Raw genomic sequence first — 26,890 nt, forward strand, 5'->3', positions numbered from 1 at the left:
TAAATACAAGTAAGCAGAAGAAAAAATAAAAATCAGGTCAGAAATCAATGAAATTGAAAATAGGAAATCAATTGAGAAAGTCAATAAAACTAAAAGCTAATCTTTGGAAAGATACATAAAATTGATAAGGCTCTAGCCAGGCTAACCAAGAAAAAAAAAGAGAGAAGACATAAACTACTAGGTTGGGAACATGTGTACGCCCGTGGCAGATTCATGTTGATGTATGGCAAAACCAATACAATAGTGTAAAGTAATTAGCCTCCAATTAAAATAAATAAATTTAAATTTTAAAAAAATGAAAGAGGGATGTCATTACAGATCCCATAGACATTATAAGGATAATAAAGAAATATTATGAACAACTCTATGGCACACATTTGATAACCTAGATAAAATAGACCAGTTCATTGAAATACACAATTGGCCAAAACTCACACAAGAAGAAACTGACAATCTGAATAAGGCTATATCGATTAAAGAAGTTGAATCAATAATTAACAATCTTCCAAAACAGAAAGTTACCAGGCCCAAATGGGTTCACTGGTGAATTCTACCAAACATTTAAGGAAGAAATGATACCAATTCTTTGCCATCTCTTCCAAAAGACAGAAGCAGAGGGAATCATTCCTAGCTCATTCTGAGACCAGCATTACCCTATCACCAAAACTAGACAAAGTCATTACAAAAAAACTACAGACCGATATCTCTCAGGAACACATGTGCAAAAATCTCAACAAAATATTAGAATCCAACAATGGATACAAAGATATATATACCACAACCAAGTAGAATTTATCACAGGTATGCAAGGCTGGTTCAACATTCAAAAATCAATTAATGCAATTTATCATAACCAGACTAAAGAACTAAAATGAAATGAGCACATCAATAGATGCAGAAAAAGCATTTGACAAAATCTGAAACCTACTACTGATAAAACTCTGAGCAAACTCTAGAGGGGAACTTTCTCAACCTGGTAAAGAACATCTGCAAAAAAACTTATAGTTAACATCACACTTAACGATGAGAAACTAGAAGTTTTCTTACTAAGATCAGGAACAAGGGAAGGATATTCCTTCTTACCACTCTTTTTTCTATATTGTACTGCAATAACTCTAAAACTCCCAGAAAATAATATAGGAGAACATCTTGACAACCTTAGCTGTGGTGATGACTTTTTAGATATGATCCATGAAAGAAAAAATTGATAAATTGTCCTTTGTTAAAATTTAAAACTTTTGTTATGTAAAAGACAATATTAATAAATGAGAAAATAAGCCACAGATTGAGAGAAAATATCTGCAGAGGACATATCTGATAAAGGAATGTTTACTATCCAAAATATAAAAAGAACGGAAAATTCAACAAGAAAATGAACAACTCAGTTAAAAATTGAGCAAAAGATTTTAACAGATAACTCACTGAAAAAGATATATAAATGGCAAATAAGCATATGGAAAGACATTCCATATCATGTGTTATTAGAGAATTGCAAATGAGAAAAATGAGATACCACTACATACCTATAAGAATGGACAAATCCATAACCTTGACAACAAAATGATGGTGAAAATGTAGAGCAACAGAAACTGTCATTTGTTGCTGGTGAGAAGGCAAAATGGTACAGTCACTTTGGAAGACAGTTTGGCAGTTTCCTACAAAACTAAACATATGATCCAGCAATTATGCTCCTTGGTATTTAAAGAAATTAATCAAAAAACCTATGTCCATGCAAAAATCTGCACATGATTATTTATAGCAGCTTTACTCATAACTGCCTAAACTTGGAAACAATCAAGATGTCCTTCAGCAGGTGAATGGATATGGTTCATCCAGAAAATGGAATATCATTCAGTGCTAAAAAGAAGTGAACTATCAAGACATGAAAAAACATGGAGGAACTTTAAATGCACATTACTAAATGAAAGAAGCCAATCTGGAAAAGGTACATACCATATAATATCAACTATATGACAGCCTGAAAAAGGCAAAACTATGGAGACAATAAAAGAATCAGTGGTTTCGTGGGCTTCAGGGGGAGGGAGAGAAGAATAGGTAGGACACAGAGGATTTTTAAGACTGTGATATTATTCTGTATACTATAATGGAGGAGTTCAACATCTGTCAGAGTTCATAGAATGTACTGATACCAAGAGTGAACCTAACGTAAACTATGGACTTTGGATACTGATGACGTACTGATGTAGGTTCACTCATTGTAATAAATATATCACTCTGGTTTGGAATGTTTATAGTAGGGGAGGCTCTGTGTGCATTGGGGCAGGGGGTATATGAGAAAATCTCTGTACCTTCCACTCAATTTTGCTGCAAGCCTAAAAGTGCTTTGAAAATACCTGTGGCAGATTCATGTTGATGTATGGCAAAACCAATAAAATATTGTAAAGTAATTAACCTCCAATTAAAATAAATAAATTTATACTTAAAAAATAAATAGTCTTTTTCAAAATCAGACCAAAAAAATTTGGATAGACATTTCTCCAAAGAAGAAATACAAATGGTTATTAAGTGTATGATAAGATGTCCAACATCATTAAAGAAGTGTAAATCAAAAGAAAAATGTAAAAGTGTAAAAAAAAAAAAAACTTAACACTGACTAGGGTTGTTATAGGGCTTCCCCGGTAGCTCAGTGATAAAGAATCCACCTGCAATGCAGGAGACATGGGATCTATCCCTGAATGGAGAAGATTCCCCTGGAGGAGAGCATGGTGACCCACTCATGTATTCTTGCCTTGAGAATCCCATGGACAGAGGAGCCTGGCTGGCTACAGTCCATAGGGTCACAAAGAGTCAGACATGACTCAAGTAACTGAGCCCGCATACATGTAGGGTGGTTATAATAATAATTAAAGAGGAAAACTACAAATGTTGGTAAGGATGTGGACAAACTGAAATCATCATTCACTCCTGGTGGGGATATAAAATGATTCAGTTACTTTAGAAAATATTTTGGCAGTCCCTTAAAACGTTAAAAATAGAGTTACCATATAGTCCAACAATTCTATTTCTAGGTATATATGCAGGACAAATGAAAATATATATCTACAAAAAAACTTGAATATGTGTTCATAGCAGCATTATTTATAATATCACCCAAATGGAAACAACCCCACTGTGCATGAATTGATGAATGGATAAGTAAAATGTGATATATCCATATAATAGAATATTATTCAGCCATAAAAATGAGTAAATTAATAATACATGCTACAACATAGGAGAATCCCGAAAACACTATACTAGGTGAAAAAGCCAGTCAAAGAGAAGACCACATATTGTATAGTTTAGTGTATATGAAATGTCCAGAACATGAAAGACATGTAGAGAGAAAGTAGATCAGTGTTTGCTAAGATGCAGGAATGGGGAATTGAAGGGTGAGAGCTAAAGGGTATAGGCTTCTTTTTGAAGATGACAGTGTTCTAAAATTCATTGTTGTGACGGTTACACAATCCTGTGAATATACTAAATACCACTGGATTATATACTTAAGATGTGTTATTTGTATGGCATATGAATTTTGTCTCAATAAAACTGATATTTTTTTAAAAGCTTAATAGAATAGCAGCTGATCTTTGAGTCCTGAAGGATAATTAAGTAATCACACAGTAAAGAAAGGATTTCAAGAAGATGGAACAGCATGAACAATGGCTTGGATGCTTGAAATATGAATGACATGAAGGTAAATGGAGAAGGTATGTGTGGGTGATTTATGTAGGTGTTGGGTGGAAGAATATGAGCCTGGGAATTTGAATAACGTGCTCAGGAGTTTGGAACTAATCTTACCAAGTAAATGGAGATCCAAGATTTGTATCTGGGCTGGGAACTGACAAAGTCAGATTTCCACTTTATGGAGCATGCCCTGACAATAGTCAGTCTGTAGAATATATGAGAGGAGGCAGGAATACCAGTTAGGCTTTTGTAAACTGTGTAGACTGCAAAAGTTATCACTGGGAGCTTTCTCAATTGTCTTCTCTGAGTTGCCTCCCCCAGGGCCTGCCCTGAGCCTTGTTCCCACAGGGTCTCACTATACTAAGATTTTATTTTTGGAAAATTAAATATGCACAATTTTCAAGCTCCAAAAGAATTACTCAGAGGTGGCATCTCTGTTTCTGAGAGATACTTTTGTGCCAGTCCTAGGAGCCCACTAGATAAATAGCAAACCAACTCTAGAGGTGGCCATGAAGTCTGCAGTATGGGTCTTAACCTGTCTTCTGCATGCCCCACCCCAACCCTACACACTTAGGATATTCTCTGTTTTAGAAGCTTCTTTCAACCCACAGCCCTAGACTCCAGTTAGCTCTACCACTAAGCTGCTCTGTGGCCTAAGTCAAGTCCTTTATTCTTCTAGATCTTTGTTTCTCTATCTACATCACAAAGGATTCTGACAATATGTTCTTTAACGTATGGGCACAGGAGGAGCAGAGACAGAGATAGACAGGAAAATAGATAAGGGGGGTAAACCATTAAAGGGCCTTAAACCTCTCTCTCTGGCTGAGAGCTCACTGGGTATACAGTGACCTAGTTCAGCCTGGGAAGGGTGGGGACTGTCCCTAAGCCAAACATGCTACCCTCAATCTGGCATCTGCCCCTTGGGAGGATTCAACTTTCAAATTCAAAACGTACTTCACGTTTTCCAATGTTCTAAGTGTCTCCAAATCAGGGAAAGCATTTTGTTTTGGGTAAGATAGGAACCTTTAAGAAGCATACCCTTCATTAACCACCTCCACTGAACAATGGCAAGCACACCAAAAGAAACTTGGCACTCAAGCTTAGCTTACTTGTGGTGAGGATCCTTGCCCTCATCCCACTAGCCCATCTGGATTCCTGACCATACTTCACAGAGGCCTTACAACTGGGGAGAAACAACCCAGAGAAGAAGGTCTACCACTCTACAAAGCAACCACAGTTTGAGAGACTAGTATGGCAGTGTCACAGAAACAGGGGAGCCAGGTTTGAAAGCAGCAAGTTGGGAGCATGGACTCATTCCCTGGGGCATGTAAACGGCTGATGGGAGCTTAGTGACCACCTATTCCAGTAGCCCCTAACTGAGAATGGTAGAAGGTAGTAAAGAGGGAATGGAAGGGAGGAGATAAATCATTGAATGAATCCAAAACCCTCAAAGAAATTCTAGATTGACCCAAGATAAGGGGACATGTAGCATATGCTCACTAAAGTGTGAAATTTCTTTCTCTTTGCCTGTAACAGTCATTATCTTTACTGGTTAGAAGTTCTGATGGGCAGTTATGACTTAGGCTAATAAGATGAGGAAATAAGTTATCATGTAAGCAATATATTTATAGGTTGAAAAATCTTGCAAAATATATGGTCCAGGAGGGGAAATATTTTTAAGGGTGAAAAATTTGGGAACAGTAAATAAAGGCTTCCCAGGGCACTAGTGGTAAAGAACCTGCCTGCCAATATACGAGACATAACAGACATGGGTTTGATCCCTGGCTTAGGAAGATCTCCTGGAGGAGGACATGGAAACCTATTCCAGTATTCTTCCCTGGAGAATTTCATGGACAGAGGAGCCTGGTAGGCTAAAGTCCATGGGGCTGCAAAACAGTCAGATACAACTTAGGGACTAAACAACAACATCAGTTCAGTTCAGTTCAGTCACTCAGTCGTGTCTGACTCTCTGCAACCCCATGAATCGCAGCACACCAGGCCTCCCTGTCCATCACCAACTCCTGGAGTTCACTCAGACTCACATCCATCGAGTCAGTGATGCCATCCAGCCAACTCATCCTCTGTCATCCCCTTCTCCTCCTGCCCCCAATCCCTCCCAGCATCAGAGTCTTTTCCAATGAGTCAACTCTTCACATGAGGTGGCCAAAGTACTGGAGTTTCAGCTTTAGCATCATTCTTCCAAAGAAATCCCAGGGCTGATCTCCTTCAGAATGGACTGGTTGGATCTCCTTGCAGTCCAAGGGACTCTCAAGAGTCTTCTCCAACACCACACTTCAAAAGCATCAATTCTTCAGCGCTCAGCCTTCTTCACAGTCCAACTCTCACATCAATACATGACTACTGGAAAAACCATAGCCTTGACTAGACAGACCTTAGTCAGCAAAGTAATGCCTCTGCTTTTGAATATGCTATCCAGGTTGGTCAAAACTTTTCTTCCAAGGAGTAAGCGTCTTTTAATTTCATGGCTGCAGTCACCATCTGCAGTGATTTTGGAGACCAAAAAAATAAAGTCTGACACTGTTTCTACTGTTTCCCCATCTATTTCCCATGAAGTGATGGGGCCAGATGCCATGATCTTCGTTTTCTGAATGTTGAGCTTTAAGCCAACTTTTTCACTCTCCTCTTTCACTTTCATCAAGAGGCTTTTTAGTTCCTCTTCACTTTCTGCCATAAGAGTGGTGTCATCTGCATATCTAAGGTTATTGATATTTCTCCCGGAAATCTTGATTTCAGCTTGTGTTTCTTCCAGTCCAGCGTTTCTTATGATGTACTCTGCATATAAGTTAAATAAGCAGGGTGACAATATACAGCCTTGACGCACTCCTTTTCCTATTTGGAACCAGTCTGTCATTCCATGTTCAGTTCTAACTGTTGCTTCCTGACCTGCATACAGATTTCTCAAAAGGCAGGTCAGGTGGTCTGGTATTCCCATCTCTGTCAGAATTTTCCACAGTTTATTGTGATCCACACAGTCAAAGGCTTTGGCATAGTCAATAAAGCAGAAATAGATGTTTTTCTGGAACTCTCTTGCTTTTTTGATGATCCAGCAGATGTTGCCAATTTGATCTCTGGTTCCTCTGCCTTTTCTAAAACCAGCTTGAACATGGTGGAATCCAAACATTTAATTTTACTCATGAGGAAACTGAGACCCAAGGAAGAGAAGTAACTTGTCTAAAGTCACATAGTGAGTAGACCTGCCAGATGTGGAACCCAGATCTAACCACCAGCCAGCACAGTTTCCTCTCCTCCACTTCAAGACTACCTATCCCTCCACAACAAAGTAGGTACTCAGGAAAGGTTTGTTGAATTGAACAAAACCCATCAGTTTTTCCAGGAAAAGCATCTGGCTTGATTGGTTCCCTGGTCATTAAGTTACCTGGATTGGCAGAATTGGGCCAAGAAAGTAGAGCCTGGGCTAAATACTCTAGGGAGAGTATTAATAAGTACACAATAAGTATTGTGTATTATTACAAAGCCATGGACTTCTGAACCATGCTAGACCTATGGCAACCATAACTTTGATCAGGATATCATGATTTCAACCCAAATGATATATATCAGAATTCCCAGACCCTTCTTACCAGGTGATTTTTTTTAATTTATTTTTTATTGATGGATAATTGCTTTACAGAATTTTGTTGTGTTCTGTCAAACCTTAACATGAATTAGCCAGTTCAGTTCAGTCACTCAGGTGTGTCCAACTCTTTGTGACCCCATGGACTGCAGCACGCCAGGCCTTCCTGTCAATCACCAACTCCCAGAGTTGACTCAAAGTCATCTCCATTGAGTTGGTGATGCCATCCAACCTTCTCATCCTTTGTTGTCCCCTTCTCCTTCTGCCTTCAGTCTTTCCCAGCATCAGGGTCTTTTCAAACGAGTCAGTTCTTCGCATCAGGTGGCCACAGTATTGGAGTTTCAGCTTCAGCATCAGTCCTTCAAATGAATATTCAGGACTGATTTCCTTTAGGATGGACTGGTTGGATCTCCTTGCTGTCCCAGGGACTCTCCAGAGTCTTCTCTAACACCACAGTTCAAAAGCTTCAATTCTTTGCCACTCAACTTTCTTATAGTCCAACTCTCACATCCATACATGACTACCGGAAAAACCATAGGTTTGACTAGATGGACCTCTGTTGGCAAAGTAATATCTCTGCTTTTTAATATACTGTCTAGGTTGGTCATAATTTTTCTTCCAAGGAGCAAGTGAATCAGCTATAGGTATACATATATCTCCTCCCTTTTGAACCTCCTTCCCATCTCCCTCCCCATCCCACCCCTCTAGGTTGATACAGAGCCCCTGTTTGAGTTCCCTGAACCATACAGCAAATGCCCATTGGCTATCTATTTCACATATGGTAAGGTCTGTCTAGTCAAGGCTATGGTTTTTCCAGTGGTCATGTATGGATGTGAGAGTTAGACTATGAAGAAAGCTGAGAGACGACGAATTGATGCTTTTGAACTGTGGTGTTAGAGAAGACTCTTGAAAGTCCCTTGAACTACAAGGAGATCCAACCAGTCCATTCTGAAGGAGATCAGTCCTGGGTGTTCATTGGAAGGACTGATGCTGAGGCTGAAACTCCAGTACTTTGGCCACCTCATGCGAAGAGTTGACTCATTGGAAAAGACCCTGATGCTGGGAGGGATTGGGGGCAGGAGGAGAAGGGGACAACAGAGGATGAGATGGCTGGACGGCATCACCGACTCGATGCACATGAGTTTGGGTGAACTCCGGGTGTTGGTGATAGACAGGGAGGCCTGGTGTGCTGCGATTCATGGGGTTGCAGAGAGTCGGACACGACTGAGCGACTGAACTGAACTGAATGTAAGTTTCCATGTTACTCTCTCCATACATCTCACCCTCTCCTCCCCTCTCCTCATGTCCATAAGTCTATTCTCTATGTCTGTTTCTCCATTGCTGCCCTGTAAATAAATTCTTCAGAACCATTTTTCTAGAGCCTTTGGAGTGGGAGCAAGGTGATGTTTTATTGTGCCTTCAATGTCATTGAACCAGTGCTCAGAGTGGCTGTAAGTGGGTTGGAGCTTGGTAAAGCAATTCAGGGAAGGGCAACTTTGTTTTCACCAGGCTCAGTGGGTCAATTTCTTGGTGTTGAGGATAGGCACTAAGAAATAATAGTCCTAGAAGCAGCATGGGTCTGTAACAAATCTCAGATAAAATACATTCAAGTGGGAGGAATGGCATGAAGGGAATCAGAGAAGTGCTGCTGTTGCCTGAGTAGCTGTTTGGCTTTTGTAGCTCTTTAGAGGCAGGTCTAGAAGAAGCTCATAAAGACAAAGAAAGTAAAAAGTTCACACCAGCCCCCAAGCACCAAGGCTTTTGAAGCATTGGTGAGAGAGTATGGAGTCTGAATCCACCGCCCATCCGGACTCCTGGAACCCTGGGGCGTTGGATGGAGTCTGTATCCTTCTTCTTAGGTTTCCCCCAATGGCGTTGCCTGCTGGGTTTGCAGTTCTCCTGGTTCCCTTCTCATTTCTCCTTGGAGGTGGTATTGACCAGCCCTCTCCCACCAGATAAGGACATCATGTTCTTCCTGATCTAGGAGAGCAAAGCAATCCTCATTCCCAGGGGTCTGGGAGGGCCGGAGAGGGAAGTTCTAATGTTTGTAAGCAGATCAGTCAGTCTCCTGGGCAGCCCCAGGGGCTCCTCGTCCAGATAGCCTCCACCACCTCCTGTTTAGTCCCCTCCTCATCATCCCCCTCCCCTACAGCCTCTAGACTGCTTTGTTCATTGCCCAGAAACTTGCAGTTAGCCAAGAACAATGCATCCCACCTCCCTGGAATTGTCACTCCAGCATGGGGGTTGGCTGAGGAAGAAAAGTGCACTGTGCTCCTCACTAGGCCTCTCTCCAACTCTCTCCAGCCCTTTCCTGCCTGCCAGTGGGGACTGTTCTGGTGCACAAACACTGTCTCCAACCTACAGGATGGGCTGAGCACCACCCCCAGCCTCCCTGGAAGCCTAGCATAGCAAAAAATACTTAAATAGCTGGTTTGAGTGGCCTCAAGGCCGAGGGGAAGAATCTGAAGGGTAAGCAAGGGCAGCAAGAACCTGGAGGGCTGCAGTTGCTGATGAGTCAGTGCTTTCTAAAGGGTTCTGTTCCTGCCTTTCTCTGTAGTAATTCATTCTCAGGAACACATGCAGAGACTCCAGAGTCCAGGGCAAAGTTTTTGTGCTTGGATTCCCCATTCCAGGCTGCCCCTTCTCACACTGTGACAAAATCTTCTCAAATCACACTCTCCTGGACTGAGAGTTATTCTTGGTTTTAAAATAGTCCCATGAGGCCATTTTAAATTTTGTTAAGGAAATATAAACTTAAATAAAATAAGAATGAAATAAAAGTATGGCAGTTTCCTTGGGGATTCCTAGAAGGAAGACATGAGATAGATCTCATATTCCATTCTAGTAATAGTTCTATTAACAGATGCACACCATGTGATCTCTCTCGGAACCCCTTTCCTGAAACAACAGCTGTTTGCTGGCCATGGGCCAGCCCAACCCTGAAGGCCAGGTTCCTCTATGCTGCCATATTCTCTGGCTCAGTAACAGAGCAATAGGTCTGAAACTGATTATTTTAGGATTGTGTCCCCTCTCCCCCTTATGGACTTCTAGTCTCTCCTAACTGAAGATCCTAGCCTTTGTCTAGGCCAGTGCCTTTAAAAAGAAATTAATTCTGTCCTTTTTTGGTATTATTATTAGTTTGCTTTAGTAAACACATAATATTTACAAAAGTTTTGGCTCTCATTCCCAGCCCACCCCAGACAACTTCCTGTATGAAAAGTTTTAATTTTTTAATTAAAATTCTTCCTACATGGATGGGCTTTCAGAAACCCATTCCTCATACTTGGGGAAGTGCTACTGTAGGGTCAACAATGTATAATAACATCAAAAGGATGTAAAATATCAACAACAACATTAACTGCCAAAAATAGCATTGAGGACAAAAGAAAAACACAAATGCAACATTTGCCAAGTTTCTGCTAAACACATTTTGAACATGGAAGTCATCAGTTAAAATGTACTTGTAAATGACTTATACATACATATTCATAACAGCTTTATTTGTAATAGTCTGAAACTAGAAATAACTTAAACATATGTCAACAAGTGATAAGTGTTATACCCATACAGTAGAATGCTACTTAGCAATAAAAAGAAACAAAATGTTGATATACACATTATTTTGAATCTCAAAATAATTACACTTAGTGAAAGAATTTCTAAGACAAAAGAGCACATACTGTATGCGTCCATTTATACAAAATTCTAAAAACTGCCGACTAATCTACAGTGACAGAAGACAGATCAGTGGTTGCCTGGGGATGGTGATGGAAGGAAAGATGTACTGCACAAGGGCATGAAGAAACTTTTGGGAGTGATATGTTCATTATCTAGACTATTGCAATGAATTCATGGGTACATTTATTGGCCAATATTTGCCAAATTATAAACTTTAAACATATACAGTTTATTGTACATCAATTATAGCTTCATATCCTATTAAAAAGTAATTAGGTACAGAGCACAGAGTCGGACACGACTGAAGCGACTTAGTAGTAGTAGTAGTAGATACAGAGCAAAAAAGTTTATTGTAGCAGATGCTGCTGGGCTCACTCAATATCCATTTTAATTCTCTATTTCTGTCACTACTACAAAAGCTACAAAAGCTAATTGTTTAGGTTTCCAGACTCCAAGCTAAAAGTTATAAAGTTAAAAATCTTTTTAAATCCATGGAATCTCTTTTAGTTTCCAATTGCAATTTTACACTGAAGCACATTGTATAAACCATATAAAAGCAGGCCTGCATTAGTGTGATGGGGGTTCTTGTCAGGATACTGGAAACTCCACTCAATCTTTTCTCATTTACTTTTTCCTCATCCATACTGTCCCTCTGCTGTAGTCCCTGAGGGGTTCTGAATAATCTCTGGAGTTACATAGATCTCATCTTTCTCAGGCTAGCTACTGTCTCACTATCTGTCCTAAAAGATGATGGAGCCTAGTCTCTTCATTTGATAGACAGGGAAATTGAGCCATGAAGAGGTGAAGGGACCTGCACGTGGTCTCACAAGACAGAAGCAGACACTGGTGGCCCAAATGTTTTGGGAGTCCCAAGACAGATCCCTGTGTTGAGCCTGTGGGTGATATTTCTGAAGGGCTTTTATTTTGATGGGATTTTCTTTTAGTTTCTTTACAGGTGTCTTGAACCCCTAATGAATTCCTGCTCCCCTAGTCCTAAGCACAGCTACTTCTCTGTCCCCTGATCAGTCCTATAAAACCTTCCCCCTCCTTTCTGGAGAAGACCTTTCTCCATGGATAGGCAGCAGGTTTAACAGCAAAGTTGTGACATGCTCAGACAAGAACACTAAACTGGAATCAAAAACTCTGGGTGAAACACTAGCAGTCAGAAGTCTCCCCAGGAAACTTGTACCTCAGTACAAGTGCCACTTTAAATGAAGAGAACCTCAAGCCTCAAAGTAGCCATGGAACCAGAAAACACAAACAACCTTGATTCCCAGTTGTTCTCTGGATGCCTGTAAGGGGCTCCACCCAAACTCAGAGAGGCAGCTCCAGACTCCCCAGTATTCAAAGATACTGGGTTAACAGAGGTGGGGTTTCCACCGTTAGGGAGAAGAAGAGACAGAAAGAGGGAGTCCAGGGGGAACAGCAGCTATGAAAGCAGCTGGCATGGCCTAGGCTGAAGGGCTCATGAAGACACACTCCACTGAGGGTAGTGGAGAGTGAAGGCCACTGCAGGGCACAGGCTTAGATTTAGAGAAATCAGGAGCTTGGAGCAAAGCACCTGGCCTCTCCATATGGGGCTGGAGATGGGATTAAGGCTGAATCTCTCCTAGGAGGAATTGGAAGTGATTAAGTTTTGGATCTCTGGGGTGGTTTCCGGCAACATAAAGCTAAGAGCTAGAATGTTTTTCAACTTTGTAATTTCCTTAATTTGATAATGATACCAGAGCTGCAGACCCTCTGTTCCATATATCTGTATGTCATTTAGTGGTAGATCCAACCCAGGCCAAAGAACAAGGTAAAGAAGATTGTAACTACAAAAAGAGCCTTCTTGCAAAAGTAGGTCACCATGTGTGTTGCCTAGCACTGTGTGTGAGGGAACCGCCAAGCAAAGCTGGAAACAAGCTGCATGGAGGGGATGTCTCTTCCCACCCTACCCCACCCTTCTCACACATACACTGCACACACTCATTTACCAACACATTGCTGTCCTTTAGAAGAACTTGAACACCATGATTTGGATAAGAAAAGACTGAGAAAAGAGAGAAAAAGTGGTAGTCACAAAAAATAAGAGCTGAGGCCCAGGAAGGGAAGGTCATAGAGAGAGTAAGGATTTGTTCAAGGTGACATGGTTTGTTAGTGGCAAATTTGGAGATAGACTTCCCTGACTCCCAATCCAAAAAGGAAATCAAGATGGAATGAATGTTTCTTAGGCAATACAATAGCTAGACTAAAGAAAGAGCTTCCTATGAAATCTTGCCATTTGTGACAAAATGGATGGACCTTGACGGCATTATACTAAGTAAAGTAAGTCAGAGGGGAAAAGATAAATATTATATGATCTCACTTGTATACAGAGTCTAAAAATAAAACAAAAAGCCAACCAAACAAAAAACCCCAGAGCTTGTGGATATAGAGAACAGATGGGTGGTTACCTGAGGCAGGGGGTTGAGGTGGAGGAAGAGGGTCAAAAGGTATACATTTCCAATTAAAAATGAATAAATCTTGGGGATGTAATGAACAGCATGGTGACAATAGTTAATAATACTGTATTGCAAACTAACACAACATTGTAAAGCAATTCAGTTCAGTTCAGTCACTCAGTCATGTCCGACTCTTTGAGACCCCATGAACTGCAGCACACCAGGCCTCCCTGTCCATCATCAACTCCTGGAGTCCACCCAAACCCATATCCATTGAGTCAGTGATGCCATCCAACCATCTGATCCTCTGTTGTTCCCTTCTCCTCCTGTCCTCAATCTTTCCCAGCATCAGGGTCTTTTCAAATGAGTCAGCTCTTCGCATCAGGTGGCCAAAGTATTGGAGTTTCAGCTTCAACATCACTCCTTTCAATGAACATCCAGGACTGATCTCCTTTAGGATGGACTGGTTGGATTTCCTTGCAGTCCAAGGGACTCTCAAGAGTCTTCTCCAACACCACAGTTCAAAAGCATCAGCTCTTTGACACTCAGCTTTCTTTATAGTCCAACTCTCACATCCATACATGACCACTGGAAAAACCACAGCCTTAACTAGATGGACCTTTGTTGGCAAAGTAATGTCTCTGCTTTTGAATATGCTGTCTAGGTTGGTCAGAACTTTCCTTCCAAGGAGTAAGCGTCTTTTAATTTCATGACTGCAATCACCATCTGCAGTGATTTTGGAGCCCCCAAAAATAAAGTCAGCCACTGTTTCCCCATCTATTTCCCATAAAGTGATGGGACCAGAGGCCATGATCTTAGTTTTCTGAATGTTGAGCTTTAAGCCAACTTTTGCACTTTCCTCTTTCACTTTCATCAAGAGGCTTTTTAGTTCCTCTTCACTTTCTGCCATAAGGGTAGTGTCATCTGCATATCTGAGGTTATTGACATTTCTCCCAGCAATCTTGATTCCAGCTTGTGCTTCCTCCAGCCCAGTGTTTCTCATGATGTACTCTGCATAGAAGTTAAATAAGCAGGGTGACAATATACAGCCTTGACATACTCCTTTTCCTATTTGGAACCAGTCTGTTGTTCCATGTCCAGTTCTAACTGTTGCTTCCTGACCTGCATACAGATTTCTCAGGAGGCAGGTCAGGTGGTCTGGTATTCCCATCTCTTTAAGAATTTTCCACAGTTTATTGTAATTGTAAAGCAATTATATTGCAATAAAAATACTATATTGCATACTTAAAAGTAGGAGAGTGGAATTTGAAATTTCTCATAATAATAAAAATTTTGTAACATTTGGTGATGGATGTTAACTGGACTTATTGTGGTGATCATTTTGTAATATATATAAATATTGAATCATTAGTACACCTGTACATCATTATAGTACTACTATAATGTTTTATCAATTATATCTCAATAAAAAAGATGTTCCTCCATAAGAAGTCATATAAGATACTGAGTTAGGAAACCTGAAAAAAAACATATCTTATTCATATAAGATACTGATTTGGAGTGAAGCAAGACAACACAAAGTTTCTCTAAACTCTAGGGATTCTTCCTCAAAGTTTAGAAAAGTGCTGACTATTTTCTAAGGGTGTCCCATGTCTTCTAACCACAAAGGACCCTGGCTAAAGATCCAAACTCCAGGTCAAATCATTTGATTTCACATTGCCCAGAACCTGTATTATTCTGGAGTTCCAAGGATCAGACAATAAAATAGGATTAAATGTTCAAGGATTTACTAAGGGAAATGAGAGCATGGCCTTTCACTTTTCACTTTCATGCATTGGAGAAGGAAATGGCAACCCACTCCAGTGTTCTTGCCTGGAGAATCCCAGGGACGGGGGACTCTGGTGGGTATCTGTCTATGGGGTCGCACAGAGTTGGACACGACTGATGTGACTTAGCAGCAGCAGCAGCAGCAGCATGAGAGCATGGAGAAGGGGGACTGAGAAGGTTAAGAGAGCCATGAGAATGTAATCTAAGTCTGACCCTGAACAAAAGGGAAAGGTAGAGAAGTTTGGGTAGAGGTGTCCCAGTCTGCTCTACACTCTAAGGAAGGTTTGAAAAAGCCATCAGGGATTTATGTGACTGATGTCAGTAGGCAGAGGAGTTCTGTGTTTCTCATGAATGGGTCTACCTTAGTATCTGTGCCATGTAGTGGGCACCTTAGCACAAATGCTGGGGTGGGTTTCAGAGCACAGCAATCACTTAAGCTCCTTGTTGTCAGAGGTCATCAAGGTACATTCTCTTGAGTACCAAAGAACTCTATCTTTATCTTCAGTAGAATATACCCCTTCTTTGCCCAGATACATATGATTTCCCCATATCCATAGGGCAACTGGAAACTTGAGTCTCTAGAGAGAAAGAACAGAAGAGGACCAGGGGCCAGAGAGCCTCTCCCTGGAACAATGAAGTCAGACCACCTTGAGCCATGGGTTCTTTTCTTCCATGGACCTGCCCTCTGTCATGCCCATGCCTGTTGTCGATCAAAGCCATTCAGTTCTAGGAGCCCTTCCAAGTACCCTGAATGTATAGACTGTTTCTTGTTCCAGTGAAGTGAAAGTGAAGTCGCTCAGTCGTGTCCAACTCTTTGCAACCCCATGGACTGTAGCGTACCAGGCTCCTCGGTCCATGGGATTTTCCAGGCAAGAGTACTGGAGTGGGTTGCCATTTCCTTCTCCAGGGGATCTTCCCAACCCAGGGATCGAACCCAGGTCTCCCGCATTGTAGGCAGACACTTTCCCATCTGAGCTACCAGGGAAGCCAAGCACACTCTTGTACTTTCTTTCTCCAGCTTCTTAATCACCTGTCCTGGAGAACACAAAGCAAACAAAGAATGGCCAGGGAGGTGGGGTGAAGGTTGGAGAGAATGCCACAAACAACTGTCTTCTTCCAACAGTGGGTGTTATTACAGGGATCAAGCCAACATTTTGCTGACCGCCCCCCACCACCACCCAATAAACCTAACCTCTATTAGTCTATACATCTGTACTAACAGACAATTAGTATATCCGCTTAGTGGATGAGAAAACTGAGGATACATGTAAGCCACTTGCATACAGTCACACAATTCTAAGTGGCAGAGACCCTAAACTTATAATGGACCAAAACCTTGGTGGGTGGGGACCCAAATTTTGTCCTTCAGTGACTTTTCCCTCTTTCAGAACCACTGGAGGCCACCACTAATCTGCATTTTCTTTCTGGTAACTGCCATGCCTTCAACTCAGCTCCAGCCACTGGGGTAGCTACTGCCTCAGTGTCTCTTTCCCAGACTACCTTTCAGCTTCTAGACTTGATAGGAGGCAGGAAACGTCCTGGATTAAGATCAGGGTCAGAGCTCAGTTATAGGTAGAGACCAAAGTGGAGGTTTGGAACTGGCTTGAGGGGATCCAGGCAGGACTTTGGTGAGACAGGGACTGGAGTTTAGCTGGGCTTTCCAGGCACCCTAGTCTACCCACCACTTACTGGCATGAACAGAATAAACTATTCCCCTACAACAATGCAACTTCCCTGGTGGCTCAGACGGTAAATGCGTCTGCCTACAATGCGAGAGACCTGGGTTCAATCTCTGGGTTGGGAAGATCCCCTGGAGAAGGAAATGGCAATCCACTCCAGTACTCTTGCCTGGAAAATCCCATGGATGGAGAAGCCTGGTATGCTACAGTCCATGGGGTCCCAAAGAGTTGGACACGACTGAGCAACTTCACTTTCACTACAACACTAGTCCAAAGGGATTTCTTTATTGTGCTAGCTTTGATTTTACATTTTAAAAGCCCACAGAATACCAGCCCAGGAGATTTAACAAGCACATTCTTGGGCACTGAGTCATTGGTGGTAGGAGGTAGAGGAAGAAGCAGAAATCTGACCAAGTCTTTTGTTGTAGTCAAAGACTACAGCATAGCAAAGTGTCTATGTTGCCAAACAATTATTGATATTCCCTTCCAGCCTGATTATTTAAAGATAGGTATATAGAGTATGTTGAAGAGGATGTTCTTTTTTATTCAGTATCACTAATGTTTCATTTTACTAGTAGAATAGTTCAATAAATTTTACTTTTCTGAAGAAAGAAAAGACTACTTGGTGATGTGGGAAAACATATATATATCTCTATCCCTCATTCCTGGGTAGGTTAAGCTTACACACAACTATGGGCCCAGAGCCAGCAAGAGAGCAAGCAGAGATGAACAGACATCAGAATTCCCAGTGCCCAGTGTCTCTCTTCTCCGTCCTCTGTGCTAACTCTCCCTAAAGTTCTGGTGCATAGGAGGTAGGCTCTGTGTGAGAACTGCAAGTAGATGAGGTAGAAGCTGAAGGATGTTCTAGATAGCATGAGTCCTTTGGAGGGAGCCAGAGAAGAAACGTTCGTTATATGAGAGAGTTCCAAGAAAAGTCAGAAACTGGCCCAAATTGTTTGTGGGCTTCTCATTGGAGGTAGGCAGTCTCTTCATAAGCATTCGTGATAAGTAAAGAAAGAGTAAGAAAGCTGGAAGTAAAAGACTTCTGATCTAGCATGAGGGGAAAGGTAATGACAAGGGGGTCAGTGGGGCTTAGGACAGTATCAGTGATTCTGAATCTCAGACTTTTAGAATCCTAGGCTCTCTATATTTCAGGGTTCAGGGTCTTATTGAGGTGCAGGGTGACCCAGAGTCAATGGAGCAGAGGCTGGGAAGCCTGATTTGTTGGGAGTCTGTCCTTCAAGCCTCACAGATATAAGGTTTGCTTTCTGTAGAGCAAGTTGTTTTTTTTTTTTTTCAAATCTTGACTGCACATTAGAATCACCTAGAGAACTTTTAAAAATGTTGCCCCTCCACCCCCACTCAGAGATATTGATTCAGTTGGCCTGGGATAGGGCAAGCCCATCAGCATTTTTTGGAAGATCCCCAAGGGTTTCCCTGGTGACTCAGATAGTAAAGAATCTGCCTGCAGTGCAGGAGACCTGGGTTCAATTCCTGGGTTGGGAAGATTCCCTGGAGGAGGAAATGGCCACCCACTCCAGTATTCTTGCCTGGAGAATCCCATAGACAGAGGAGCCTGGCAGACTACAGTCCATGGGGTCACAAAGAGTCAGACACAACTGAGCAACTAAGCACAAGGGATTTTGATAGGCAACTTGGATTGAGAACCATTGCTCTGGAAGAAGTCCATAGTCTCAGTATGATGCCAGCTTAGATAACAGGTCAAGTGACTTGGAGTTGGTAGAGACAGAGAGGGAAGAAGTAGCAAGAGATGGATGCCATATAAAGCACACACTGGCCTATATGAGCCAGGAGACCTAGGTTGAGGACTTGTTTCTGCCACTGCTTTACTGTGTGACCTTGGTCAAGTTCCTGTCTCTTTCTGTGCCCTTATATCTCCACCAGTAAAACAAAGGAGTTGGATTTCATGGCCTCTAAGTGTTCTTCCAACTTCTTCAACATTCTAGGAATTTACCAGGCAGGAGAAGGGAGTGGGAGATGCTTTGCTGCTGCTGTGTACTCAAGGCTTGACCTGTAGGGGATGCAAAATAGCACTGCTAACCCAGCCTATGGGGAAAGGTTGGTCTCAGGGACCTGCCTATCTAGAGCTCAAATTGAAAGGAATCAAAACTATTCTCCTTAATCGTGAGCCCACTAGGTAGAGGCAGTGACTAAGTGCAGGCTCCTTTGATAGCATCACATACATATTTACTAACAGTATTTGCAGCAATAGTAGTAGTAGTGATAATGATCTTAATTTGATATCTACATTTCCATCTCATGACAGCACAAGTGTATCTACAGTAGCATCCTAAAGAGCTTAAACCACTTCAACTGCATTTTCTTCTTCATTCTTATTATCTCCTCACTGGGAAGATGAAGGCCCAGGGAACTGAGGTAGAAGTAAGTGTATGTAGTAACTCCTATTTCAAGTCACTGTTTTCCAAGCTCAAATGTGGCCAAGACTCTCAGCCCACACACTGGATGCTAAGAATGGCTTGCTGCCCAGTTGGGAAAGGAGTAAAGTGTCTTCTTCTACCTCCAATTCAACTCATAACTTCTCTTCTCTGTACTTCCTTTCCCAGCCAGTAGGGCACTACTAGACTCCTGGCAGTTTCTTCATCCATTTCCTGCCTCTCCCCTGTAGCCCTACTCATGAACTACAACTACAGAACACAATCCATTCAATAACAATTTCACCATGTAACAATCACAACTCAGAAGTAAGTCAATTACTTAGACTGGAAGCTTCCTGGGAAAGAGATCTTGCTTTCTTTCTCCTCAGTCCCTTACAGCTTAACACAGAACTGAGCAGTCACTGCATACCTTTCACAAGAGGCCAGTTGGCTCATCTGATAAAGTTGCCAGGGCTAATCAATCAAGGATTGTAAAAGCCCAGTGCAACAGCCAGATATTCATAGATTTTGTGAGTATATATTTTCCCTGATGGCTCAGATGGTAAAGCGTCTGCCTGCAATGCAGGAGACCCAGGTTCGATCCCTGGGTCAGGAAGATCCCTTGGTGAAGGAAAGGGGAACCCACTTCAGTACTCTTTCCTGAAAAATTCCATGGACTGGTATGCTACAGTCCATGGGGTTGCAAACAGTTGGACACAACTGAGTGAATTCACTTCATTTTGGAATACAGATCCAAAGCCTTGGCTTGCCACTGCAGGCTCTTCTTGTCCCTCTTTCACATAGTACACTCCTACAGCACACAGTATACTCCTACCTGTGCCATAGAACTACTCCTGCCTGCTCCTCACATGGCTTTCATGCCCTGGTGCCTCCTCTTCAGGTTCATTCTCCCTTGACTCAGGTCCTCTATACCAGCAGTAGAATGTAGGAGGAGCAACACTCTACCTCCTTCACCACCCCTCACCTTACCTGGGTCCACTCTGCCTGGAATGGCCTTACTCTTATCAAGGTTAGTACTACCCATTCCTTTTTCATTGCTTCCTCCTCATCATCACAATTCTTCCCTATTCTCCCAGCCAGAAGAATTTCTAAATTCCCAGAGGCCCTTTGCTCCTCTCTCTCATGGCCCTTAGCATTTTCTATTTTACTTTATAATTAACCCCTCAATAACACTAAGATAGCTCACTTGTTGCGTGACCTTTCAAGTCACTTAACCTCTCAAGCTTTAGTTACTCATCTGTAAAATGGAGATAACAATCTTTGCTCTAACCACCTCCCAGATTAAATGAGATATAATATGTGAAATATATAGTACATAATCATAATGATAGATAATGTTTATTACCTATCATTATATGTGCAAGGCACTATTCAAAGTACTTCATATGTATATCAATTCACTTAAACCAAGCAACCCTATGTAAAACTTATAATTATTATCCTGATTTTGAGGAAACTGAGACACATAGAGAGATAAAGTAATCTGCACAATGACACACAATTAGTCAATTGTAGAACTAGATTTGAATCTAGGCAGTCTAGCTTTTGAGTGCTCATGTATGACTTAGTAATACAACTCCAATGCAGGCAACAAGATATTAATTTATATATATACACACAGATGCATACATACATATATATTCTTATGAATTTTAATGTTAAGTGTGATGTAATAGGAAAAGAAATAGAAATTTAGAAATTCAGGGAATAGATTGATATGATTTAAACCTGTTGAATAAAGCATCATGGAATATATAGTGAATTAAGCTATATCATGAAAGATGAATTAGAGCAAGAAGAGTATCATAAGATTAGTGTTTAGTGTAGTCAAAAGCCCAGAGGCAGAAGTATGTCTGGGGTACAGGGATGAAAACAGTGAGGACATCAAGTTGGCTGGAGTTGGGGCATAATGGAAGCCAGACAGTGAAAGGATAGATGAACAGTAAAACAAGTGGCCTATAAAAAAATAAACATGACCTGCTGAACAAGAGCTACGTGGGGTTTAGATGTAGGTCTCTCTGGGCCAATGAAATCAAATTTACATATGCATGAGGATGGTCAAGGATGAGATATGTAAGTGGATTCAAAAAAAGGTGAGTCAAAGTGAAAGGTATACTGCAACAAAGATAAATGATGGTTAATCTACTTGGAATAAAAAGAAACCTGCACAGTTATAGAATGAAGGAGCTATGGCTTAATAGAGACCTATGAGAGATAGTTAGGAGTTTTAGACAATGACAAGTTTAACAGGTATCAAAGTTGTGATGTTCCACCTTATTGGAAATCTTGAGCTGAGTTGTCCAAAATGTACTGATCAGAACAAAGGAGGAGATAGTTGTTCTTTCTTCTGCTCTGAGCAGACTACCACCTGGAGGGATGCTGGGGTTCCAGGGCCCCACACACAAAGAGCTACTAGAATGTGTCTAGAGGAGAGTAGACTGAGGACAATTGAAATTATATGAGCATCAGTGAAAGAAGACCTGTGTATATTTGTATATCTATGTGTATTTATATGTACAAAATATATATGTATTACACATACCTATATATGTATATGCCACATTTGTGTCATGATGCAAAACATATATATAATCTATATTTTAAATATACATTTGATATTTACATATACCTTAAACAAATTTAACAAAACAGTAATTATTCCTACTCTTTGTAACAAACTAACATTTTCTAATATATTGTATTATTTTTAAATGTAGAATGTTACCTACTAAATTAATTTCTAAATTAATTAATTTCTAAATTACTAAATGACCCACTAATGGGGTATAATGCACACTTTGAAAAACAGTGTACTAGATAAATCTAGAGGGTCCCACATGCTATAGGCCCCTACCCTTCTGTATTGCTCATTTCTTGCCTCCTAATCCAAAATGGTACCTGAATTATGGGCATGTCACTGCTCTTCTTTTCTAGAGTAGGAGCTATAAGACTGCCTGCATTAGGACAAAAGAGAAGGCTTGCCCCTCTCCAGGCTAGTTCTCAAATCCACTCCATTGAGAGCAGGGTGGTAATGCTTCAGGAAAGAGAGCTGACTGGCAGTTAGAAAAGTAGTGGAAACTGGGTGGCCCAGCCTCAATGCATGTCCAGTTGGGGTGGGAGTGCCTAGGGGGCTTACCAATTCCATTCTGGTCATTTTACCATGATCCGAGGGGGTTCCAGGACCAATCTGCTGCTAGTCATTTAGCTCAAACTGTGCTCAAACAGTAGACAAAGGCATTGACTTTTCCTTTCTTCATATAGAGGGCATCCTTGGACCCTTTTGCTAACTATGGGCTCCTCCAAGCCTTTTAATAATGGTACATCCCTTCTCCTTCTGAGAGAGCATGACATACTTGAATCCAGCTTCATTTCCCCCTATTTATAACACCAGGGAAGCTAAATACACCAAAAGCATTTGATCGGTGTGGCACATTTAAACTGTCACATTCTCCAATGAAACATTTGTCCCATGACAGGTGGAGGACCCCCCAGGGAGATGATATGTCAATGCAAATAGGTATATCACTATGAGAAATTCCCCCTCATACACATTCACACTTTTCCTTTATAATCCCTTTCTGAGCTACTGGGCCCTGAGGATTCAGAGTTTTCCTTGCTTCATAGCTTATCCCCTCATCACTAACCAACAACCTTCCATGTCAATTCATAGCCAAGCCTACCAAGGTCTAGCCATATGACATGGTCATTTCTTCCTTGCCTGGAATAAAACATTGAAAATAACCTCAGAGATATAATTGGTAAACTGCATTTAAAGCCTGAATAATCTCATAAAGTCATAGCATGAACAGCAGAACTGGAACATACCTCAAATATTATGTTGCCTAAATCTGATGTTTGATCATGAAGCCTAACTGTAAATATGAGGGAAAGTGGAAGGTATGAGTGCTCAACTTTTCAATTTATTGATTATACTTTTTAGGCTATATACATACTTTGTCCAATGAATGTTTTTTTTTGCCTTTCCTCGAAAGCTGCCTCTACCTCCCCTCTGAAACTCACCATATACTCACATACCCACTGCCTAACCCCACTGCCAGCCTTACTTATCACACTCAAAGAATATACACAACGTTCTTGACTTCAGACTATACTACAAAGCTACCATCATCAAGACAGTATGGTACAAGCACAAAAACAGAAATATAGACTAATGGAACAAGATAGAAAGCCCAGAGATGAACCCACACACCTACAGACACCTTATCTTTGACAAAGGAGGCAACAATATACAATGGAGAAAAGACAGCCTCTTCAATAAGCAGTTTGGGAACACTGGACAGCTATATGTATAAGAATGAAATTAGAACACTTCCTAACACCATACATAAAAATAAACTCAAAATGGATTAAAGACCTAAATGTAAGATAAGAAACTATAAAACTTAGAGGAAAACATAGGCAGAATACTCTTTGACATAAATTGCACCAAGATCCTTTATGACCCACCTCCAAGAGTAGCAGAAATAAAAACAAAAATAAACATGTGGGGCATAATTAAATTTAAAAGGTTTTGTACAACAAAGTAAACTAAAAAAAAAGGTGAGAAGACAATCCTCATAATGAGAGAAAATAATAGCAAATGAAACAGTTGACAAAGGATTAATCTCCAAAATATATAAGCAGCTCATGTAACTCAATACCAGAAAAACAAACAACCCAATAAAAAAGTGGACAGAAGACCTAAATAGACATTTTTCCAAAGAAGTCATACAGATGTCTAATAAACACATGAAAAGATGCTCAACATCACTCATTATTAGAGAAATGCAAATCAAAACTACAATGAGGTATCACCTCTCACCAGTCAGAATGGCCATCATCAAAAAATCCACAGACAATAAATGCTGGAGAGAGTGTAGAGAAAAGGGAACCCTCTTGCACTGTTGATAGGAATGTAAATTGATATAGCTACTATGGAGAACAGTATCGAGATGCCTTAAAAAACTAGGAATAAAACTACCATATGACCAACAACCCCACTACTGGGCATATACTCTGAGGAAACCATAATTGAAAAAGACCCAAGTATCCCAATGCTCATTGCAGCTCATTTACAATAGCTAGGAAGGACATGGAAGCAATCTAGATGTCCATCGACAGATAAATGGAAAGAAGCTGTGGTACATATATACAATTGAATATTACTCAGCCCTAAAAAGGAATGCATTTGAGTCAGTTCTAATGTGGTGGATAAAACTGGAGCCTATTATGCAGAATCAAGTAAGTCAGAAAAACAAATATCATATATTAACATGTATATATGGAATCTACAAAGATGGTACTGATGAACCTATTTGCTAGCAGCAGTGGAGATGCAGACATAGAGAATGGACTTGTGGACACAGTGGGAGGAGGAGAGGGTGGGACAAATTGAGAGAGTAGCATGGAAACATATATATTACCAAATGTAAAATAGATAGCCAGACAAAATTTGCTTATGACGCAGCAAGCACAAACTGGTGCTCTGTGACAACCTAGAAGGGTGGGATGGGGTGGGAGGTTGGAGAGAGGTTCAAGAGGGAGGTTCATATGTATACCTATGGCTGATTTATGTTGATGTATGGCAGAAACCAACACAATATTGTAAAGTGATTATCCTCCAATTAAAAATAAATAAATATTTTTTAAAAAGGATATGCACAAAGCACCTTTTTACTGGTTATATATTTGGAATCAGAATCATACATGTCAGGGATTGGAAAGTTTCTTAAAGGTTATCCTTAATAAAAAGCGTCTTTAAAACTCAAGTGCTTTACCCACAGAGCCCTATAGAAACCCAATACAGAGGGACAAGAAAAGAAAGTTAACTAAGAGAGATTCTACCTTTTCTGTCTTTTTACTGCTTAATTTCCTTCAATTTCAGACAGGTAAACCTGTATATATTTTACGGCTGAATGAGACCTTCAAAGTCAAGACAAGGATTTGTTCTTTCATGATGAAGACTCCCAAATCTTCAGGAACCTGCCCACCCTAACCACCACTAGAGCCCAGGGGACACCATTTGTAGAAAATACTTCCCATAGGCCATCAAAGAAAGGGTAGGAAGGGCAAAAATGGGGGACCTGCAATGTTGTGACTTTCACTCATTGAAGTGAGACCTGATCAGTAATCCCCATTGTCAGGGAGGCAGTGCCTTGTCTGACTTTGGATTGATTCAAAATCCAGAGTTAAATTCTTTTTTTCCACTAACTTGAGTCAAATACTATGTGATAAGTAGATGGAGGTTTCTTTCACTTCTTGTGGGTGGGCATTTGGTATTAGAGTTCAGATCACAGAGTCATAACTGACAGAAATGGAAGATTTCTAAGGGACCACTGAATTCAGCATCCAATTCTATAGAGGGAGAGACTTAGACCCAGAGAGAGAAAGGAATATGATCAAAGTTTAAAAAAGAGTTAGTGGCTGATTCAGGTCTTCTGACTCAGCCAGCATGATTTCCTTTGGTTTTTCGGTCTGTTTAGTCTCCATTTGTTCAGTATTATTCATTCAACAAATATTTATTTAGTATCTATTATGTGCCAGTCAGACCTTGTGTTAGGCCCTGAGGCATACAATGGGGCGTCCATAATTTCTCAATAGGAAGGGCACAAGGAAAGCAATTTGGCTGGAAGGAGATGATTAGAGGACTTGTCTTGCTTGCTTATATAACAAGTGCATGAATTTTGCTTAGATTATCAATTTATTAATCATGACTCTGAGAGATGCTAAAGTTTCCCAAGGCAGCCCTTGTTACTGGTGGTAGAGGAAGGGTGGGCCTGTTTCAAGACAAAAACCATCCCATTATCCCTAGAGGATTAGGGTGGAGGGTGAGGAGTAGGAGGAGGGAGGGAGGGTCATTGGGAGGAGAAGGGTTAGGCAGAGGAGAAATCCCCAGAGTAAAATTGCCAAACAGAAGAGTTCCCCACAACAGGATGAATCAAGACCTTTCCAGTCAGAGAAACCACAGGCTGCCGGCAGGTGACCTAGTTAGAGGGGTGTGTGGCTAAGGCAGTCAATGTGCTAAAAAGCCCCACAGATGCTGCAGACCAGGCAAAAGACAGCCAGGGATCCTGAAAAGCGAAATTAGCTGTATCCTCAGGCTTTCATATCCAGTGGGAAAATCAATTTTCTGTTGTACCTGGCTGTCTTCAAGAAGCTGAAATATCTGAAATGCAATGGAGCCAGGCTGCACTGAGATATTGCCCAGCTGAGGCCCATTGAAGGACAGGGACATGTTAAGTAAATTGCTCTGGAAGTTAGATCTTGAACCTGGGGTAATCACACAACTTCTCCAAGAATGAACTGAAGATGTGGGATCAATAGGGCACCATGGGGTCGGGGAATGGTCAACACCCATTAGGTGACCCTACAGCATGGCTCTTAACTTAGCATCATTCAGTCAAAAGTGAAAGGTTCCTAGTACTACCTCTTCATTGTGTGGGTGGGGAAACAGACTTAGAGGGGTGAGGGCCTGCTCTCCAGTCACATCAAGTAGTGGTGAGGCTAGAACCCAGGTCTAATGACAGTCAGTGCTCTCTCTACCATACTCCCCTACCTAGCTTGGCACTGAGCTCACTTCAAAGAATAAAAATGCAAACAAGTCAGGCCTGCCTTGCCCTCCAC

General features: G+C 41.1%; 1 protein-coding gene and 1 non-coding gene across 2 annotated transcripts in view; one reads left to right on the forward strand and one right to left on the reverse strand.

The window, feature by feature from the left end:
- Positions 1–26,890, reverse strand: part of SLC16A2 (solute carrier family 16 member 2) — a 132,933-nt gene that overhangs the window by 73,311 nt on the left and 32,732 nt on the right. The window lies entirely within an intron of this gene.
- Positions 19,791–19,863, forward strand: TRNAC-GCA (transfer RNA cysteine (anticodon GCA)). Its single transcript has one exon. It is a non-coding gene; the product is annotated as a tRNA-Cys (tRNA).

The sequence above is a fragment of the Capricornis sumatraensis genome, chromosome X, assembly GCF_032405125.1.
Source record: "Capricornis sumatraensis isolate serow.1 chromosome X, serow.2, whole genome shotgun sequence".
Taxonomy (NCBI): domain Eukaryota; kingdom Metazoa; phylum Chordata; class Mammalia; order Artiodactyla; family Bovidae; genus Capricornis; species Capricornis sumatraensis.